Raw genomic sequence first — 22827 nt, 5'->3', positions numbered from 1 at the left:
GGATTATCGTTGTCAGTATGCCTTTTACCAATTTTCAATGTTGAGACTACAAAATTTCTGATCAATTTGAACTATATTTACAAAGGTGGTCTTTCCAGGTCTTAACGATAACAGATAGGAAGTAGATTTTATATATATATTAGTTTTTGTATAAAAATACAAAAGATTATCCTCTCAAGATCATCGTTGTGGTATGAATTCTGAATGAAATCCATGTAGCTAATTTGCATGTATGCTCTTATTCTGTATTATAGGCATATATTCTAATTTGATAATGGTAACATGAGAAAGCCTGATAATTTCATTCATATTATGCTTCACATCTAGTGTAAATATATTATATATGTTGCTTTAAAAGTTTGGTCTACCGACAAGTTCATAAATTAAAACGAGAAATATATGTTTCGTATATTTGTATAGACCAATAGAATTATTATATACATTGTACTACATAAATTTGTACCAACAATATGCTTCAGTTGAAGTCCAAGGCATACCATTTAATTTTAATCATTGGTTTGGGTTGGATTTACCAGAACTATATCTTGTATACATGCAGCTGTTAAATAAATTGGGTATATAAACCAGTAAACGTAATACCGAATAAAATTCTAAACTTGGTGCTTTTTGTCGAGCCTGCGACTTTTGTCGCAGAAAGCTCGATATAGGGATAGTGATAGGGCGGCGTTAGCTAACTTCTTAAAAGCTTTAATTTTAGAAGGTGGAAGACCTGGATGCTTCATACTTTGTATATGGGTGCCTAATGTAAAAGGTTTCCGTCAGTCACATGTCCAATGTCCTTGACCTCATTTTTATGGTTCAGTGACTACTTGAAAAAAAGTTAAGATTTTTTGAAATGTTAAATTCTCTCTTACTATAAGTAATAGGATAACTATATTTTATATATGCGTATCTTGCAAGGTCCTCATGGCCGTCAGACAGTTTTCACTGTTCACCTTGACCTCATGTCATGGATCAGTGAACAAGGTTAAGTTTTGGTGGTCAAGTCCATATCTCAGATACTATAAGCTGTAGTTTATTAAAAAGAAGATGTGGTATGATTGCCAATGAGACAACTATCCACAAAAGACCAAAATGACACAGATATTAAGAACTATAAGTCACCGTACGGCCTTCAACAGTGAGCAAAGCCCATACCGCATAGTCAGCTATAAAAGGCCCCAAGTTAGTAGACAATGTAAAACAATTAAAACGAGAAAACTAACGGCCTTATTTATGTAAAAAAAATTAACGAAAAACAAATATGTAACACATAAACAAACGACAACCACTGAATTTACAGGCTCCTAAATTGGGATAGGCACATACATAAATAATGTGGCGGGGTTAAACATGATAGCGGGATCCCAACCCTCCCCTAACCTGGGAAAGTGGTATAATAGTACAACACAAGAACGAACTATAAAAATCAGATGAAAAAGGCTTATTAAACTCATCAGATGGACAAAAATACAAATGGACGTGGCCGGGTACTTATACATCCCGACACAAAAAAGACACAATAAACAAATCTTAGAGTACTCACAGTTATGTGACAGCTAGTTCAAAGCCACTAACAACTAATAAAAAAACTAATGCATCTTAGACTAAATAGGTCTTGTAAATTAGGTGTATGGAAGGACTGTAAGGTGGACATGTCCAACTTGCAGTTGTTATCTGACCTTGACCTGATTGTTATGGTTCAGTGGTTATAGCTAAGTTTTTTTGCGTTTTGGTCTGTTTTTCTTATACTGTATGCAATAGGTCTACTATATTTGTTGTATGGCATGATTGTAAGTTGTACATGTCTAGCTGGCAGATGTCATCTGACCTTGACCTCATTTTCATGGTTTAGTGTTCAAAGTTAAGTATTTGCGTATTGGTCTTTTTTTCTAATACTATATGCAATAGGTCAACAATATTTGGTGTATGGGATGATTATAAGGTGTACATGTCTAGCTGACATGGCATCTGATCTTGACCTCATTTTCATGGTTTAGTGTTCAAAGTTAAGTTTTTGAGTTTTGGTCTTTTTTTCTAATACTATATGCAATAGTCAACTAAATTTGGTGCATGAAAATATTTTATGATCTATATGTCAACCGCGCAGGCTTTATTTGACCTTGATCTCATTTTCACGGTTCATTTCTTAGTGTTAAGTTTTTGTGTTTTGGACTGTTTTTCTTTAACTATAAGCAATAGGTCGACAATATTTGTTGTAAGGAAGAATTGTTAGCTGTACATCCCTTCCTGGCATTTGTTCATCTGACCTTGACCTCATTTTCATGGTTCATTGGTCAATGTTTAGTTTTCTTGGTTAATGTTTAGTTTAAGTGAAAGTTGTATAAAGCTCCATATTCAGAACTATCAACATGATATCAATGATAAGTAAAGAAGGCGAAACATTTCAGCGTGTGCACTTTTGTAAAAAAAGTATTCAAGGTTCCTAGACGGGCCCATCTTTATTTCACAATTACAGACTTTACAGAGATAAGTCAAAGCAAGCTCTCAAAAGATATTTTAAAATTGTTAATATGCAAGCATAACCAAGCATTTGTGCCTGTCATTATATAGAACTAAAGGCTCTCAAGAGCCTGTATCGCTCACCTGACTTTTCTAATGAGTTTTTGAAATTATATATATAAAAAAAATTAAAATTGGCTTCAAAGTATTAACACTTGGCCAGCACCTCAAAGGGAAAGGAACAAACAAGGAACACACATGTTTGGTTTCATTCAATTCAGTGGTTCTCTAAAAGAAGAAATTTGTATGTATTTTCCGTAGGGTCCTATGTTAAACTAAGTTCCCCATTGGCAGCCATCTTGGATGATAGATAGGTTACAATGTAAAAACATTTGGTCAGCACCTCATAAGGAACATTCATGCTATGTTTGGTTTCATTCCATTTAGTGGTGCTCTAAAAGAAGTCAGGTGTACGCATTCCCCATAGGGTCCTATGTTAAACTAAGTCCCCCGCTTGCGGCCATCTTGCAAAATTGGATCGGCTACAAAGTAACAACACTTGGTCAGCACCTCGTAAGGAACATTCCCTATGTTTTGTTTCATTCCATTCAGTGGTTCTCTACAAGAAGTTTAAAATGTAAAAAATTTACAACGGCGACGACGCCAGGTGATGAGAAAAACTCTCTTGGCCCCTCGGGCCAGGTGAGCTAAAAAGGTATTCTTGACTTTAAAAATGACCTTTTTTTTTAGTTTATAACCGTAATTAAATGAATGAAAATGTTCCATATTGCCAATAAATCACCAAAACCTCACGTTGATAAAATATTAAACTTTTTTTTAAATTAATGCACATTTTTTTCGGCAACCGTTCTATCATAACCTTTCTAGTATTAAATTCAAAGAATTGGGTCCTTTATAAAACATGGTCGTTAGAACATAGTGAAGGGGAATCATTTTAACTTCATTTCATGGTTCTTTGTTTGTCTCAGTTTATAATATTTTTCGTGGTGAACCCTGGAGTTTTTATACGGGATGGATTATGGTATATTATTATCTGTCCGTCCGTCCGTTGTCAGCATGTCGGATAATAACCCCAAAAAGATGTAACCTCAATTTATGGGGTTTTATTAAACAAACTAGAAGCTCTAAATATCCTGTGTCGCTCACCTTGGTCTATGTGCTGCAGTGCATATAAAACAAAGGACATTCTTCAACATTAAAGAAGAAAAAAATAGAATTCATTACAAAAGTCTCTGTTTTGGTGATGGTGGAGTGTTTGTGGATCTTATTTTACATATTACATTCTTGCTGTTTGAAGTTATTTCTGTCTATAATGAACATGGTCAAGTAGTTTCAGAGAAGAAGATTTTTGTAAAATTAAATGGACGACGACGACGGACGTCAAGTGAGAAAAGTTTACTCGACCCTTTTGGTCCAGGTGAACTAAAAAGGGGTGATTTTTAAATATTTCTTAAAGTGCTTTGAGGAGTTTTCATAAAACTACGGTGACTGGTTTATATAGATTAAGGTATCCTCCCTTTAGTTTTTCATACATTTTTTTATATGACATTGAGAAATTATTTATAGATTTCATAACGAGTGATAATGGATATAGCTTGATATCAACTCGAGTTATTTAATTTCAATATAATAATAAACAAGCCTTCGCCGAGTTGTTATTACTAAATAATTACATAAGATGTAAGTTTCATTATAATACGTTATTCTGATTGGCTAACTGCACATCACATGTTATTCCGTAAACAATTGCATCAGACAATAACATTTATCATGTATGATGACACGAGGTCCCACAATAAAGTACACAGGTGAATTGAATAAAACTGAATAAAATTCGTGTTTTCATGATCCTAGCTGAAAAATGTAATTATAAGTATTGAATGCTTCTTTTTGAAACTATATAGGGTTGTAAAAGCGTTGACCGTGCGTACATTTTCAGAATGAAGCGCTTCCGCGTTTCATACAAAATGTACTTCGGTCAACGCTTTTACCACCCAATAAATTTACAAAAAGAAGCATTCAATTCTTAATTGAATTAAATAAGGAGCTAGATATCCAATTCTCAAAAGTTGTTAAACCTAAATGTCTTAGGGTCAACACTCTCATATTTGAAAACGCGACGGACGTATCATGCGTCCATGGCACAGCTTTTTTTGTTATTTATTTAAAACGGAGTGAGAAACCAACTGAACAGTAGAGAAGATTCAGAAAATTCTAAATAATAAAAGATATTCTACTAAAAAAGGTATGTCCACATCCCTCACAAAAAGTAATATTGATGAAAAAAAATTAAACATACACACACACATTTAATCCGACCAGTTTAGTTTCCATTGACAAAGAAATTTCGGAAGTAAATTTATGTATAGTTAACGATGAAAAGTTCATCATCATAAACACTGTGTCTTGATCTATCACTATACATCTTCAGTTTCCCCATTTGGCATATTTAGGGAGTGAGGTTTCACTACTATGAACTACATAAATAAATATATTAGAGTTGGATAACACTACCCGCCCTCTTCGGTCCCAACATTTACTACCCCTCGTATCTATCATGAGTTTTAATAAAAAAAAATAGTTGAAAAGGGTTGAACTCATCAGATCGATGAACACTGACAACTCTATTTATCATTTAAAGATTGCTTTCAAAAATAACAATATTAAGATATCATTGATTTTAAGAAAGGCACTTCATACGAATTCAAGAATCAGTGCTCACCCATTAGATAAGGAATTGAAAGAGACAGTTATTAAAAAAATATCGTATTGCAAGATCTTAGCACTACTGTTTATATTATACAGCTGGTATATATATATTTTTCTTTTTTTTTAAATAAAAAAGCTGATACAGTTGAGGATGAACGTCATTTTTCCATCGTATGCGTTTCTTTATTCTACATAGGCTAGAGTTACCGGTATATAGGGGAGGGTTAAGATCTCACATGTTTAATCCCATCGCATTTTTGCGCCTGTCCTAAAAGTTCGGAACCTCGGTGCTTTGTTTGTCTTGATATTTTTTTTATTGATCATTTACAGAGACAGATATAGAGGTCCCAGGGGGATGGGGCCTCCCATTTAGTGAGGGAAAATTGGTTCTTTGTACAAAGAATCACTGAAGCATGACTGGAGCGGACCCCTCTTATGCTGTCAGTGGGCACCATCTTATAAAAATTTCTGGACCCGCCACTGATTAATATGTTGGAGTCTAGAGTTACGTTAATTTTCACTGAAGTAGTACACACTTTTATTTAGGAGCCAGTTGAGGACAACCTCTTGGTACAGGAATTTGAAGACACCTTTGTGGACTTCGGCTATTGTCTGCTCTTCAACATATTTCCGATGTACAAAATTAATTTTATATACTTTTTCTATAAGATTGAAACGAATAACTTCTGCAATTTGTCCACGTTTTTTTTCCTTCTGAATTCTAAATTTATCCATAAAAAGCAAATTCCCCATTTTCATTCTCAATTTTATGTAAGGTGAAAATACATATATGCGATTCATCATAACTCTTTTGGCATAAAAATAAGAAAGTAGAATCAAAGTATATATGCCTATAAAACCTTGAAATCTTGTTTTAAGAGTTAACAGACATATTTTATTAGACTTTATGAGCCAATGAAATAACCAAAACGATTGCTTATCATTGCACCAACTTTTAATATTATATATTTGTTTTTTTCTAGAAACATAAATCAAAGGTTCTTTTTCATAATTTTTTCAATATTTAATTTCTGTGCTTATTTATTTGTATTTTAAATGTATCTATGTTTTCTCATTAATAACAATTTAATTCATACTCCCCATTTCTACAAATACTTTCAACATATAAATGATCCCTTCATTGAGAAAGAGTAGTATAAATTTCCCGCCTTTTTAAACCTTTTATTTAGATGAGTTATTTCCCTTGACAAATATAACAATCAAAATTAATAAAAGGACCGGGTTTATAAATAGTTTACCATCATAATAATTTAGGATAAATTACTAGCAAGTGTCTAATAAATCTGTATAATTTATTTCGGCTGTTTGTTTAATTAATAAGAATACCTCATTTGCATATATTCAGTGCGATCCTCATTGTATTAGGACTTCCTGTCATGGAGTCACAGAAAATCTGGAGTCCTGTCTGGACGACAAAATAAGCTGTAAATGAATAATAAGTGACCTGCAAAGAAGTTTAAAAGGTAAATTGAAGTAAAAATATGTTTTGTAATTGACGGATAGCGTTTATTCCGACCCAAAACGTCCGTTTTAAAAAAAGTAGGAAAATGCGTTGCATTCCTGTCGCTTCTCTCTTCGAGAGAAGCTCTACTGTGATAGTCGACTTTGGTATATTTTTACCCCCTTATTGATAGGATTTCAAACTCCTGTGATTATGCTAACGATCATTATGACGACAGATGGCGCTCGGTTTCTTCTTCACGTATAAGCCATCTACAAGTATGAGCACCTTCATATGGAGTATATACCTAGTAATTTAAATCAATTATGTTCAGCAAATGACATTAAAAGAAATTAAAACAAAAAAAAATGCATTATTACAGGATCTCTGTTTTATTTTGTTTACAGAAGACCACAGGTTGCGTTTCGTTCAAGTGGAAACTATATAAAAATACATCCCGAATAGTTCAGTCCCTCCACGTAATCGATCTTTCTTAATTGCGAGGTTAATAAAATAGTCGTTTGTCAGCGGAATAAAACGACTGAATAACTCGGGTAAATGAAATTAGGAGATGTGTTAATAAACCGTATGATTGCCAATGAGGCCAATATAAAACCAAAGTTTAAAATAAAGTCGATTTAAGCAAGTATAGGCAACTTTTACAATGAGAAAACCCAATACCAAATATTCGTCTTTAAAAGGCTACATCATTACTTGAAAACCCAGGTTCTAGTAATAAACGATTTCTATTAATACTTAAATGCTACTATCGGACCATTTTATTCTTGACAGGAGGTGATAGGGCTGACAGATATAAATATATATTAATATAGATGCCAACTGAACTATAATTCTTGTCGCGAATTTAAAAGAATTCCCGCCACTTGATTATTCGTTCTATAAAAATTTACAACCAAAAAGATCAAAATGATCCCCTATCCCTCTCAACTGATGCTTGACGCCCAGTACTCTCGGTAACAACCCCAACCGGTGCAACCCCTCCTTATAGCCCGGCAACCTGATCAAATCTAATATTACGTCGATATGATCGTTAATTAACTGAGTTGATTCATGATGTTACCGGTCACGATGTTAATCAGTTAAGCTATTTTTTTTTAAATTAGCATTTCATATGAAATTAAAAATAATTTGCAAGGTGGTTCCACTCGATTACTAGTACTGTTTTTTTTAAATGAAAAATGAGGTCGAATATTGTGGTATTTTGCTTGTTGAGATCTCAAAACATTTTGTGTAGTTCTTGACCATAACATTTCTTAACTGATAATTGTTAACTCCATTGGCAGCAATTGTTCTCTTTGAACGAACTTTTTTTTAAAATCATCTGGTTCTATAGCAGAACTCCCCCCTCCTTCAACCAATTTGTACAGAAATATTAGCTGATGGCTTAAGCGTCTTGTCTGTATCTCGTGTAGTTTCAGTTTGGTTAGCGTGTTTGAGACGCAACCATCTTCTCTGGATTTGTAGTCTCCTTTTATAAGTATTGCAGATTGTCGTTGTATTCTGTCAAGCTTGTTGATGTTCGTAGATGTGTAAGGTCCCATACTATTGACCATAACCCATTATTGACCTGACCAGTGAAATATATGAGGTTTCTTGCATTCTGATGCATGGGCAGTATCTCAAATTTCTTAGGCTAGTGTTAAGTTGGCCTTCTTGGCTACGTTAGAAATATGAAAGGCAATTTTAGGTCCTCGTTTAGTTTTCTGGTTCTTTAAGATTATATTACAAAATATTGCATATTTAATACAGTTTTGATATAAAATATACATTATCTAAGTCACTCATTTAAAATAATACTTCATTCAATTTGTTATGCAAAGTACAAATATGATATAAAACATTTGTTATCTTCATTACTCAAGAGCCAAATAAATAAAGAATGTTCGTCCATTTGCGTCTTGTATTAATAAATCATTATATAATTACATTATTTTCTGAAATTTTAATTTTGAAATTATAATATTAAGGAATAATGGGTGTCCAACCATTTCTCCATCATACATTTAGTAAGAAATTTGCTACCCATAACAGCCCCCCCCCCCCCCCCCCCCCCCATAACACTGATATTAGTATGAATTTTCAAGCTCCGTCTTATATTTCATGTATTTAGTCTAATTTCAACCTGGTAATATATTATAAGAAATGTCCTGCCAAGTGACAGTAATATATTTGCGAAGTTGATAAGGAAGCCCATTCCAGTGACACATCTGTATACCTTAATACAGGAAGTGACGTAGCCTCCTAGGTTTGGTGACGAGTACAGTAAACATACATGTTTATTCGAGGTCTATATAAAACTGAGTCCCTGGTAGTCATACCATATAAAACAAACAATGTATTGTATGTCTATTTGTTTTCTATTATGTGTATGTGCTGTATATAATTGATTTAAATTAGTTAGGTATATATTCCACATGGAGGTGCTCCTACTTATAGAAGAAGAAACCGAGCGCCATCTGTCGTCATAATGATTGTTAGCATAATACAACGACAACATTTAACACGTTGACATTTCACAAATCAACATTTCACGAATCGAAAAGTTACATGTTACAAAACATCAATATACAAATTGACAATTTACCGATAAAGAATTTTGAAATCACACAGTTAGAAGTTACAAATTGACAATTTACGAATTAACAATTTTGAAATTACAAATATACAAGTTACAAACTGACAATTTACGCATTAAGAATTTTGAAATTGCACAGTTACAAGTAACGAATTAACAAGTTACGAATTAGGAATTTTGACCCCGTTGGCTTTCCATAAATCAAATGAGTTTATTCAGTATGGAGGATAAACAATGCTACAATCAGGTGAAGAGTAAAAAAAGACCAGAAAGTATTACCAACAACATTGATAGATAAAAAACAAATATTGCATTTTTTCACTCATTAGATCTTTCAAAATCAATAGTATGTTTACAATAGCACTATTCAAAAAAAGGCGAGATTTGAAACCTTTAATGGACAATCATACAAGATGTTCGGACACAAATGAGCCAAGATATAATTTTAAACTTCCAAAAGATGTCTCAATAGTGTAGCCAAATGCATGGACGAATAGTGTTAAAATAAAAGACGGTAATGAAAAGTAATAGCCATACTGATAACAACTTCGCTAAATATTTGTATTATCAATCAACACAACTGTCATACAAGTAAGAGGTTTAGCTAGCTATAAGACCAGGTTTAATTCACCATTTCTACATAAGAAAATGCCTGTACCACGCCACGACAGTTGTTATCCATTCGATTGATGTCGTTGAACTTTAGATTTTATCTTTTGAATACGGACTTCCGTTTTTAATTTTCCTCGGTATTTTTATTTATTTACTTTTTCATACATGCCAACTTGTAGCACATATTCCCAATTTGAATGCAGATATAATATATATTATACACAAATATCAGAAAAGTCATAAAATTAAACTTTGAAAAGATTTGAATGGAACACTTCTTAATTCAAGGAACACTTAACATGATAAGTTACTTAAGAACTTAGTGTCTGAAATCATCCTATATCTACAGGTATTTAGTGTCTGAAATGGTATATCAACCGTTCAAGATGAAAGAGAAAAACACACATTTATCAATATGCTCGGTCATCGTGATGACAGATTGACTATATATTGGTCAAAGACGAAAATCTAGTCTTAAATTATAAAAAGGACAAAAAATCAAGCATCAATCTATTTCATGTAACGCATACTTCCGTAACAGTAATATAAGAACAACAATTGATATAGTTACAATAACCAAACCTGCAAACACCAAAAAAAAAAAAAAAAAAAGAGGACAAAGTACAAAGTCCAATGGGACCATTTGGGCAAAAAGCAATATAACAGTCGCATTAAATATGACGCTGCTTCAATTACTGATGAAAGCAAAGTCGATTGACAGATCGATATGTTTATAAATAGCCCCATAAGTGCAGGAAATAGTACAATTCTCAAAATCAACTTTTGAAACTGGAGGGTCCAAAATGGAAAGGATCATCAAAGGTTCAAATACTATTTAAATGGTGCAGAAATATACGTTACCAATGGAAATATGTTGGTTAAAAGAAAGATAATCCTTTAGCAACAGTACTTAGATTGTGGAAAAGAAAACTACATAGTAAATTGAGAATGTATCAACAGATTGTGGACAGCTCAATTTCTCGACATTGTACAGGATAATATGTATGACCCAATAAACCTCTACAAATTGTTTAAAAATTAAAAATATAATTTTGTAATAGGAGATCAGAGAAGAAGCTTAGTAGCATATAATGCAGATCTAAATGTATCAAAGTAAGATATATATGACAATACATATCTAAATCTTGGTAAAATCAGAAAACAACTATTTGTTCAAGCCATCGACAAATAAATCAAAAACCTGAAGAAAACAGGGACACGTTTTGAAAGCAATGGTGAACTCAATATTAAGAAACGTTAATCGGGAATAACATCTGACCATTAAAAAAAACCTCAAAATCAACCGTCGTTCTTGTGCTTACATCAATATACTACTGAATAAACAGACCTAACATCATTGCAATGTAAATGGCTCACTTCTGTACTCAAAAAGCATAAATATCCAACTATTAGGGGGATTTACTGTGGTATAACAGTTACAACTACATTTGAAAATGCCTGTACGAAGTCAGGAATATGACAGTTGTTGGCCATTCGTCTGATGTGTTTTATCATTTTATTTTGCCATTTGATTAGGGACTTTTTGTTTTGAATTTTCCTCGGAGTTCAGTATTTTTGTGATTTTACGTTCTACCATCGGAAATTAATTTGCATATCCATTTGCGGAAAACCTTCATATTACATATAAAACATTAATACAATTTGGATTTATAGTGTGTTACCAATAATGTCACCTGCTAATATCACAAACCTGCAATAAAAGAAATAAACATATGAAATTTGTTTCACATATGTTCTTGATGTACAATCAGCAATTGATGTTGTACAATATGTCATTGTAATGGATGTGCATCAAATATGCATCCAATTCATTGGAAAATTATTACAGAGGTATATGATTGACTGAGCTCAAAGGTAAATGAATGGATGGGTTAAGTTTACCATTCAAAATTAAGCGAGGTGTATGACAAGAAGGAATACTATCCACACACATATATAACATATTTGTACAATACCTATTGATATAACTTCAGCAGAACTCATTATAATGTTATTTAAGGGATATATTAGTAGGTACCAAATTGTGCAAATGATATAGCAATTATTTCAAACAATGAATATGAGTTACAAAAAATGTTGAATGTAAAAGATAAGTATGCTAAAGAACATCATTATAAAATTCATTCAACAGAACCTGAAATGAATAATTATAGACCAAAACAGAAAACCCACTTCAACTAGTGAACTCAGCATAACGAGAACAGATGGGCTTAAAAAAACTGCAAAGAATCCAGTTAGAAGAACAAAGTATGCACTGATTGGGTTTGATGTATAAGGTACAAAAGGACACAACCCTGCAACCTCAAACTAAAATTACAAGACATATGTAGTACTAGGACTAACATATGGTCAAATGCTTTATTGTTCTATCAATGTCAAGAGCAAATATTGAGAAAAAGTTAAAGGCATTTTCAATCACTCCAGATAGAATATCAAATACTTTTTTTGTCGTATTGTTAGGAGCCCTGTCAAACGGATATGGATTATCCACCGATGACACAAAATCAGAAAATGCACAACAAAAAATACACAAAAAACAACGGAAAATAAGCTATCTCAAAATCAAACTTATTAAATCATTAACTGCATCTGTAATTAAACTTCAAATACAACTTTCACATGCCTTAATTCAAGCTTGCACCAGGCGGAACTAAGCCAATGATGTTGATAGAAGAAATCATTTAGAATAATACATATTTTTGCAAGAAGATTTTCAACAAGATTACCGCTAAATGATCAAAAACACTTCCTTGTTTAGATGAAATCATTCTCTAATTACATATGTACTTCAATTACCAAACCTTTAAATACCTCAAACGTATAACCATAACACAGGTGTTTGTACGGATACTCTGTGTAAGTATACCTGTATGATACGTATTTTGCATTAAATAGTAAGTATATATTATATGTGCTAGTCTGTATTAATAATTGAAAATTGTAAGATTTGGTAGTTCAAAAATTCAAATCAAAACATCAATTTTCAAACATGTATGAACCAGAGACGTATAATACATATGTCTCTGTATGGACCAAAAACTATCATACAGAGATAAACCAATGTAATATATTAAATTACACAGGTACATGTACACTATTTATTGTACAATGCTTTTTTGTGATATTTTTACTTATTGTGTCTGTTTGTTATGTTCACACATTGTTGTCAATACAATGGACTTTGATGGGACTGTCATACAAGTGAGAGGATTTAGGTAGCTTTAAAATCATGTTTAATTAACCATTTTCTACACAAGAAAATGCCGGTTCCAAGTCAGGAATAGTACAGTTGTTATCCATTCGTTTGATCTGTTTTAGCTTTTGACTTTGCCATTGGATTAGGAAGTTTCTGTTTTGAATTTTTCTCCGGAGTTCAGTATTTTTGTGATTTTACTTTTTATACATATAGTGATTAAGATTATAACACAAGATTGACTGCTGTATCCCTATTTTAGTTTTGTTCACACATCGTTGGCAATATAATTGAATTGTATGCGACTGTCATAGAAGTGGGAGGTTAGAAAACTATAAAACCAGGTTTAATACACCATTTTCTACATAAGGAGATGCCAGTCAGGAATATGACAGTTCTTTTGCATTCGTTTGATGTGTTTTTGAGCAATTGGTTATGCCATTTGATTAGATTTTGAAATTTTACCGGAGTTCGGTGATTTTGTTATTTTGCTTTTAAATCATGATTTTTTTCCCCAAATCTCACAAATATTCAGTATGAAAATGAATATATTGCCCCAACGAGATGCTGGATGTAAAAACGAACAAAAAATTAATTAATTTTGCCACGCAAAAAAAAACCACTTCAGGTGAAAATGAATATCCATTCAGAACATCCCCCAAAGATCATATACAAACATTTTCAGTCATACTTATTGGAATTTTTAAAGGAGAATTCAAAATGGTTTCCGTTATTTTTTAGCAATGCTAAAGAGACGTCCATTTTCACTGAACAACTAAACATTTTTATATAGGGGCCAGTTGAGTCCCACGGGTGCGTGATTTTCTCGCTGCGTTGAAGACAGATGTTGGCTGCTCTTTGGTCGGGTTGATGTCTCTTTGACATATTCCCCATTTCCATTCTCAATTTTAAACCTGTGGCTGAGGTCATGGTTTTTTGTTGTTCTCATGACAAAAATTGTTCTCACTTTACTACATGTATGATACTAAACACTATTTTGTAATTTGAATTAAATTATGATAAATTAATTGACAAAGCCAATTAAAAGTTAAAATGTAAAATTACAATTAAGAAAGTTTACACACAATTTCGAATTAAATGATTCGAATTCAATTCGAATTAAATGTACGTGTGAACGAGGCATGAAAATAATAGAAAACTTTGTTGATATTTAGAACAAGTTGCTTTAAAAAAAAATATCAATACGTGAACCTTAGAACTTTTTTTTAAAGCTAATTCTTCTTTCAACTAAATTGTAAATTATATCTCAGTGTTTTCATTATCATGTGTGTGGAGAATATTATTTTCTTTTTATTGTAAATCAGGACAATTTGGGTATGTTGAGAGTGGTGTTAAATATAAAGTGAGGATATAAATAATGTTTTTATTTCGATATTAATTTTTACCAACGTGAAAGGTCAAACTACTACCAATGGACGACACTTCTATGGTTTTTATTGGTAGAGGTACTCTTTTACCTAATTCCCTCAGTCATTTTATTTACTTTTCTGGCAAAGACATATTAAATAGATATAGGAAGATGTGGTATGAGTGTCAATGAGACAACTCTCCATCCAAGTAACAATTTATAAAAGTAAACCATTATAGGTCAAGGTACGGCTTTTTACACAGAGCATTGACTCACACCGAACAGCAAGCTAAAAAGGGCCCGAGGAAAGCTAACGGTCTAATCTATCTAAAACCAGATAAAAACGAGAAACGAGAAACACGTATGAACTACATAAACAGACGACAACTACTGTACATCAGATTCCTGACTAAGGACAGGTGCAAACATTTGCAGCGGGATTAAACGTTGTTGTACGATTATTTTGTTTCATAGAATGTGGAATGTTTATTCCTACCAATAAGACAAAATTTAAGCTTCTTGCTAATCATTTGTTTTGTGCATGCCGTAAAACCCTGTTCCACATTAGAAATGGGTTTGGATCCAACTGATACAATCAATTTGCTGCTTATACATGTATATATATAGTTAATATACCTGTCCTAAATCAGGAGCCTGTTTTTTGTTGTTGTTTGTTTTTGCATTTTATCGTCTGATTTTCGTTGTTTAGTACAAAACATTGCCATTCATTTGATGAAAATATGTGTATAATGGTGAAAATATACCACCCATGTGCAGTCTTATAACTTGTTTGTCATGATAACTGTCCATTAAACCGAAATTCATTGTTTCTTAGAAATAATTTAACAAATGCAGTTAAACCTTTTTTGTTGGTAATCTTTAAGGGATATTCTTGGGTATCAATTAATTCTACTACATTGATAACTGTTTCTTTTAAGTTAACAATAATCATATTTGTGCATCATAGGCAATAAGAATGCAATTCCATTTTTATCTTGTGTGACTATTTTATTAATGAAATCTGTTGTATCTAGATTTAAAAAGTTATGCCTCTTCAATAATGGTTTTATATTAGGTCAATTAATTTCTCAATTTCGATCCATCTCGTGGGAGAGTTACACCTATTGATGATCGGTCGTAAGAAACCTTAATTAATGTACATTGTATCATACTAGTTGACCAGGTCGCAATGCATCATTAGTTATTTCTAAATTAATTTTATGAATTTTTGGAAGACTGAAGTACATGTGTCCATGTTTTGAATCATTATAAAAAAAATTATACGTATGGAAAGCTGTTTCGTTTTTTTCTATATAGATTTTTATATTACTATATATATATTTTATTATCATATAGCAAATAAGTGAGTTAACGATCAGTGTAAAGTTCTTTATTGCCATGCTTTTAATATATGGAATACCCCGTATGGAGGTGCTCTTAATTGCAGGAAGCTAATACAGATAAGAAGAACAAATGTTCCGAATGAACAAAAAGAGAGTTTCCGGATATTTCTCCATAGACCATATTTCTAACTAATAAATATGCGTGAACCCTCAGGGGTCACGCAAACAACACCTGGTTAAATTTTACGAAACCGCGTCTACTCTCAATTCTATTATATTTGATGACTTAACAACAGTAGTATACCGCTGTTCGAAAGTAATAAATCGATTGAGAGAAAACAATCCGGGTTACAAACTAAACCGGAGGTAAACAATATTAATAATTGTCATGCGTAGTGTCTTATTCACCACAATGGCCAATTTTTTCGTCACAAACCCATCTTCATCCAAATCGGTTTCCGATGGCCAAAATATTTCATTAGCCGTTTCTTAAATTAACTCGAGTTGCTAATCACTTGTATCACATGCATCTGTATTGTACTGACCGCATTTTGAAAATTTATTTTGAAGATTATCATTGAATTACCCATTGACTGTCCTTATCTTGACTTGGTACAGGAACTTTGGAGAAATGTTTGAATGAAACCGATTTCCTAGCACACCAAGAGACCTTCCTTTCCTGTTTAATAACCTTTTTCAATCTAGCATTACTCATGCAACTTGTGTTGAATAAGATTGTTCAATTCATATTACATAATCTTTCAAGAAAATTAATACAAAATATTTATTTTTACAGATTGTTTGAAATCCGTTTATGGGAAATTGTATAAGGAAATGTCGTCATTATGACAATGATTCTATATATGCTGTGTCTGACATTTTTGATCGTGAACAGATCAGCAATGATTCAAGTTATACAGAAAGTACTATAAGAAGTGGACACTCTGTAGGGCAACCTCCATCAGTACTGTCGTTTAAAAACGAAAATGAGAACGATACTGTATATATTGACAGTGACGTGTGTTTGATATGCTTAGAACAATATGACGACGGAGAACACAAGCCGGTCATTTTGCCTTGCGGACACATACTTTGTACTGCATGTGTCAGAATTATGGCACACAAACGTAGATATAAGTCCATTAAATGTCCTGTTGATAGGGAAAAGCACAATATCAGACAGACAAGTATACCAGGTATTAAGGCTATACTATAAAAGAAAGAAAATGCGAGTGTATTTTAATGTTTTAAGTCTAAATAAAAGTTAATGTTGAAAATAATAAAAATCATTACACTTAGTGTAAACAAGCAATAAATTATATTTACGATCGTTGTTACTAAATATAAAGCAACAGATTTATTCGTAAACCTATTTATAGAATAGAAACAATTCGCCTAAGTGAATCGGATAAACTCCGAATGTAGCAAATAAGAGTTTATCGACATTTTAAGCGTATCAAAATGCACGTCTGAAGTACAAAATTATTAGCCTGGTAACTTTGATGAGTTTTTAGGAAGGACAGAACTTTTCTGTCAGTTTTACAACAAACTGAATTTCGTGAGGTTGTCGTATTCAAATTAGAGAACAATTAAAATTCAGAGAGAGAGAGAAAAAAAAAACAATACAGTATGGCTGTTACTGAAGCGAAAACATAATTTAAATGTTTCTAAAAGATTAATATATCTCCAATTCGTACTTGCTTTTGGTGTACGAAATTATGCTGGAAAATGCACCAGTTCGAGGTAAGATAGATGAAATTGTGAGGCCAAATCAGAGGAGAATCGCTCCAGTATCAGAATCTTAAGAGGAATTTAATCGATCCGAGATGAATTAAAATGATTATATTATTGTATATTTTCAGAAGAAAGCGATGAAACTTATTCAGCTACAACTACATCGGCAGTAAATAATTTTCAAATACCGAGGATTAACCAGATGAACGACTTACATCCCCAATTACAACATTTAAGGCTGACAAATAACATAGATCCAATCCCGGACTACACTCCACCCTCGACGCCATAAACATGAATTCTGCAGGGTTAATTGATTCATGATTATTGTGAACCAAGAATAGAAGAGTCTGTCGTCTCTGTGTTATTGTAGACGAACATCGTTACATTATGAATTGTAGAACATTAGAAGGACATGGAAGATGAGATGTCATATTACTTAACATTGTATCATATGTGTAGTTTTCTGCTATTTATCATTGTGTTACATTTTTAATATATATTTTGATTCAGCTACAGCATGAATTTTGTTTGTTGGCAAATTAACTTATATGTTTATTATGGGTCAGAATAAGAAAGTAATGACAATGTTATCATTATCTCTTTTGCCGAGAAAAATACTACCGTTCCACCTGTAGGGATCACTGTTGAAAAGCGATAAATGTGAAAAGCAAAATATGTGGTATGATTGCCAATGAGAAAAATCTCCAACAAAAACCATAATTATAATATAAAACGAAACAACAACTAAATATCACTGTACGGTGTACAACAATGAATAAAACTCATAAGTTAGATATAAAATTTATATCACAAAAATATTGAACTCCTAAGAATATCCAAAAAGGAACGTCCTTTATTTAATCAAATGGCAAAATCAAACGCTCAAACGAAAGGATAACAACAGTCTTTTTCCGGACTTGGTTCGTGCATTTTCTTAAGTAGAAAATGGTGGATTAAACCTGGTTTTAAAGCTAGCTAAACCTCTCACTTGTATGACGGTCGCATCACATTCCATTATACTGACAACGAGGTGTGAACAAAACAAACAGACATGATAGGTAAAAATGTTAAAAATAGGGGTACAAGTCAAAACGGCACCCGGTCAAATCGTCATCTGATAATATTTGAAATGATATATATAAATAACTATTGATTAGTATAAATGATCTTTCTAGGTGGGATTTGTTTTATTCATTACATCGTAAAAATCATTACGTTATTTTAAAGCAGTTAATATACATAACGTAACGGTACCAAAATTGCTCCGAGTACCCAAATTGCGTCTATTTAGCAAAAATAGCAGCGGAAATCAAGATTTCGTGGAGACTAAACAATTTGTATTTTTATCATTTGATGCTATATAAAGGCAACAGTAGTATACCGCTGTTTAAAACTCGTAAATCTATGGACAAAAAACAAAATCGGGGTGACAAACCAAAACTGAGGGAAAGGCATAAAAATATAAGAGGAGAACAACGACACAACATTAAAATGTAACACACACAGAAACGGACTAAGCATTAGACAAAATCCAATGAGAATAACAAATATAACATCAAAACCAAATACATGAATTTGGGATAGAAAAGTACCGTGACACGTCTTATAGTAATGTGAATTCACACTAAAATATAAGAGAAAACAAGCGACACAACGGAAACACAACGTAAAAATGTTACACACACAGAAACAAATTATGATATAACAATGGCCATTTTCCTGACTTGGTACAGGACATTTTTAAAGAAAAAAAATGGTGGGTTGAACCTGGTTTTGTGGCATGCCAAACCTCGCACTTTAATGGCAATGTTAAATATAACATTAAAATGACAACATAATATTACAGGACTACAACACAAATAATGCACGTATTTCAACACAGGTAAAATATTTAAATACACACAAAACGTTCACAGTATTTATCAACAGATGAAGTGTTTACTGATACAGCAAAATGAACGGAAACGTCGCCATGCGACGTCATCAAGACGTCATTTTTTAAAATTAGCAAATACAATATGTTACAAGTATCCATTTTTTTTTTAAATGAAGAGTAAACATGGACTAATATCCAATTGTTCAAAATATTTGAAGAAATTAAACACAAGCTCTGTTATTCGACTTTTGACGACCCGAATTTAAGCATCGATGCAATTTGGGTACTCCTCATTACAAAATCATTGATGGTTTAGAGGTCAGTTCAGAACAATTTTTCTTTGATTCCATATGGATTCAAAATTAAATTGGTGAAACCATATAGTAAATAATGATTCATCTACAAAATAAACACATAATGAAAACTTTTGTCTGAAGCATAAATAAACGTAGGTTAAAAAAACTGTCAAAATAGGTGCAATTTTTTTTCCAAACAATCTATGACTGATGTTTTGATTATTTTCTTTTGAATTAATTAAATATTAAAACTTTTACCAATTGAATAATTTATATGTTTGTTGTTTTAAATCTACACAGGTAGTTATTGATGTTTTCCTACAAACATTTAAATATAAAAACAATGAAGCCATAACCTAAGCTGTTATTAAATCATGAGAAAATTATAACCAATAAAAAAGGGAAACTATGAGCTCCCCTCATTACTATCACAATGTCAGACGACAGCTGTATTAGGTGTACCAAAGTACAACTGTAGTTAGGCCAAGACAAGAGTCAATTAAATGTGAAAGATGTTCAGGCTGGCAGCACAGAATCTGTAATACGGGTGAAAAACATATGTAACACATCAACAAACGACAACAACCACTTAATTACAGGCTCCTGACTTGGGCCAGACACATACATAAAGAATATGGTGGGGTTAAACATGTTAGCGGGATCCCCATCCCCCTTATCTGTGACAGTGGTGTATAACATAACATAAGAACGAGCTATAGAAATCAGTCGAAAAAGGCTTAACTCACTAGATGAATACAAATAGAAACACATTTAACAAAAACACAGAGTGGCCGTGGCCGGATACATGTATTTCATAACAACATAAGGCAATAAGTGCAGATCTTAGAATACTTTAAGTTACTGACAACTAGTTCAAAGTCACTAATAACTAATAAAAAAATCATGCATCCTAGACCAAGATTCTTACCAAGATTTCTGTATATGTTGATTGAGACCCACTGGAAAGAAATCCACCACTATTATTCTGTGTAACAGATTGTCATTGCTGTGTCAACAGCATTGATTTCACTTTTATATATTTTTTTTACCTCATTTGAATTTTAAAAGTGTGAGAATTAATTATTTTTTATCCGAAAATACCGTGTGTTGCACTTTTGTTTTTAAAACATGCTAAATGTTTATATTACATTGATGTCTAAATATATTCAAATATTATGATGAATTGCATTTATTCAAACGTGTCGGAAACGTGTCAGAAAACATGCACATATATAGAGTAAGCTGACAATAGTTCAAGTAAAACAGGGGAGGTGTATACAAATAGATATAGGAAGATGTGGTATGAGTGCAAATGAGACAACTCTCCATCCAAATAACAATTTATAAAAGTAAACCATTATAGGTCAGGGTACGGCCTTCAGCACGGAGTCTTAGCTTATTCCGAACAACAAGCTATAAAGGGGCCCAAAATTACTAGTGTAAACCCATTTAAACGGGAAAACCAACGGTCTAATCTATATAAAAAACGAGAACCGAGAAACACGTATAAATTACATAAACAAACGACAACTACTGTACATCAGATTCCTGACTTAGGACAGGTGCAAACATTTGCAGCGGGGTTTAACGTTTTAATGTTTGATATGCGATACCTGCATGCAAATACATAGTTAATAAAATTATTAGGGATAAATATTTAAGGTATGTTAAAGAAAAGTTTGAGTATATGCAGTTATTTCTTTATGCCCGCGTCACACTGTCCCGATTTTTATATACGATGGACACCCGAATGCGAAAATTGTAAGTTCGTACGAAGTTGGTCCCGATCTCGTTAAAATACCAAAAAGTGGCCGAAGCAATTACGATGAATTACGAAGTCTATATGATGGTGCCGAAATTATATACGATAGCAAAAGATGGACATACGAAGGTTAACCGAAGACGGGTATTTAAGCTTCATATCTCAGCCGAAGCCTACACGATGGATCACGAAGGCTACACGATGGATTACGAAGGCTACACGATGGATTACGATGATGGCGCGATGACCATACGATGTCTAAAAGACGTCGTGTACAGCTTACGATGCATTTAAATAAACTCATCATAGATACCAGGACTAAATTTTGTATATACGCCAGACGCGCGTTTCGTCTACAAAAGACTCATCAGTGACGCTCGAATCCAAAAAAGATAAATGGCCAAATAAAGTTGAAGAGCATTGAGGACCAAAATTCCTAAAAGTTTGTACAAATCCAGCTAAGGTAATCTATGCCTGAGGTAGAAAAGCCTTAGTATTTCAAAAATTATATGCCGAAGGGATCACGCGTTTTAAATTGTTTGATCGATATTGAATATATATTATATTGTACATTTACTTTCTGGTTTAATCATAAGACGGAAGACCGTGGGTTTGAAGGGTAAAACTTGACTCTGAGTCTCTGCATATAATGCCAGCAGAATCAGGTAGAAGGAGAATATCTTAAGCGCTATTGACATTAAAGTTCAAAGGTCAAGGTCACAGTGGCAGTTGTAATACAAGGCAATATCACCCTTGTGGACACTCTAAAACCAATATGCTTCAAGAGATTTTAACCACATTTGGTATATTGTTCCTCCTTGTAATGATCTGACATTTTTTACGTCCAAGGCCAAAGGTCAAGGTCATGCAGATGGACTTGTTTTTTCTCCTTGACATAGCATAATACACAGGAAATTGGTTGCTCATTTTTTTATATGCTGGTTCTAAAGACAATATTAAAGGTATTTCCAGTTACTGAATGTTATGTTTGATTTCTAAAAAAATAGTTTATGTATCAAATATGCATATTCAATTTACCATTGTCTGCATGTGTCAAATACATATATAGTGTCCATATTTGTCCCCAATATGTTACATACGAGGGGATGCCACGCTCGGCATTGCCATGTTTGAACTGTAAAATGTGTGCACTAGTCTGAATAATCACCCATAATTATGCCCATGTTTACTGATCTATCTTAAAGGTAAGGTAATGGGTTCGTTGGTCCCTTTTATTCAAAAAGAGCACTTTCCAGGAGAATATCATAATAATATAGACAAAAGGAAAGATGTGGGGAAAGCAACAAATGCGGCAAAATATGACATATAGAATACAAAATGGTTATGGAGTAAACATTCGTGTGACA

At 32.7% G+C, this 22827-nt stretch overlaps 1 protein-coding gene and 1 long non-coding RNA gene across 3 annotated transcripts in view; one reads left to right on the top strand and one right to left on the bottom strand.

Moving 5' to 3' along the window:
- The window catches only part of LOC139514593 (carbohydrate sulfotransferase 11-like), a 45313-nt gene extending 24610 nt beyond the window's left edge, over window positions 1–20703 (bottom strand). Inside the window, exon 1 of the mRNA XM_071303999.1 lies at window positions 20627–20703. The gene's annotated coding sequence lies outside the window, so the exon portion shown is untranslated. The remainder of the gene's footprint in view (window positions 1–20626) is intronic.
- Window positions 12643–18041, top strand: LOC139517655 (uncharacterized). Of its 2 annotated transcripts, none has more exons than XR_011663178.1 (3): window positions 12643–12740; window positions 16586–16985; window positions 17652–18041. It is a non-coding gene; the product is annotated as an uncharacterized lncRNA (long non-coding RNA). The 2 variants fall into 2 exon arrangements; XR_011663177.1 differs by having other exon boundaries at window positions 12696–12778.
- Window positions 20704–22827: the final 2124 nt, after the last annotated feature.

The sequence above is a fragment of the Mytilus edulis genome, chromosome 3 (genome assembly GCF_963676685.1).
Source record: "Mytilus edulis chromosome 3, xbMytEdul2.2, whole genome shotgun sequence".
NCBI lineage: Eukaryota > Metazoa > Mollusca > Bivalvia > Mytilida > Mytilidae > Mytilus > Mytilus edulis.
Note: the sequence above shows the minus strand (reverse complement) of the source record. Positions and strands in the feature narration are given on the sequence as shown.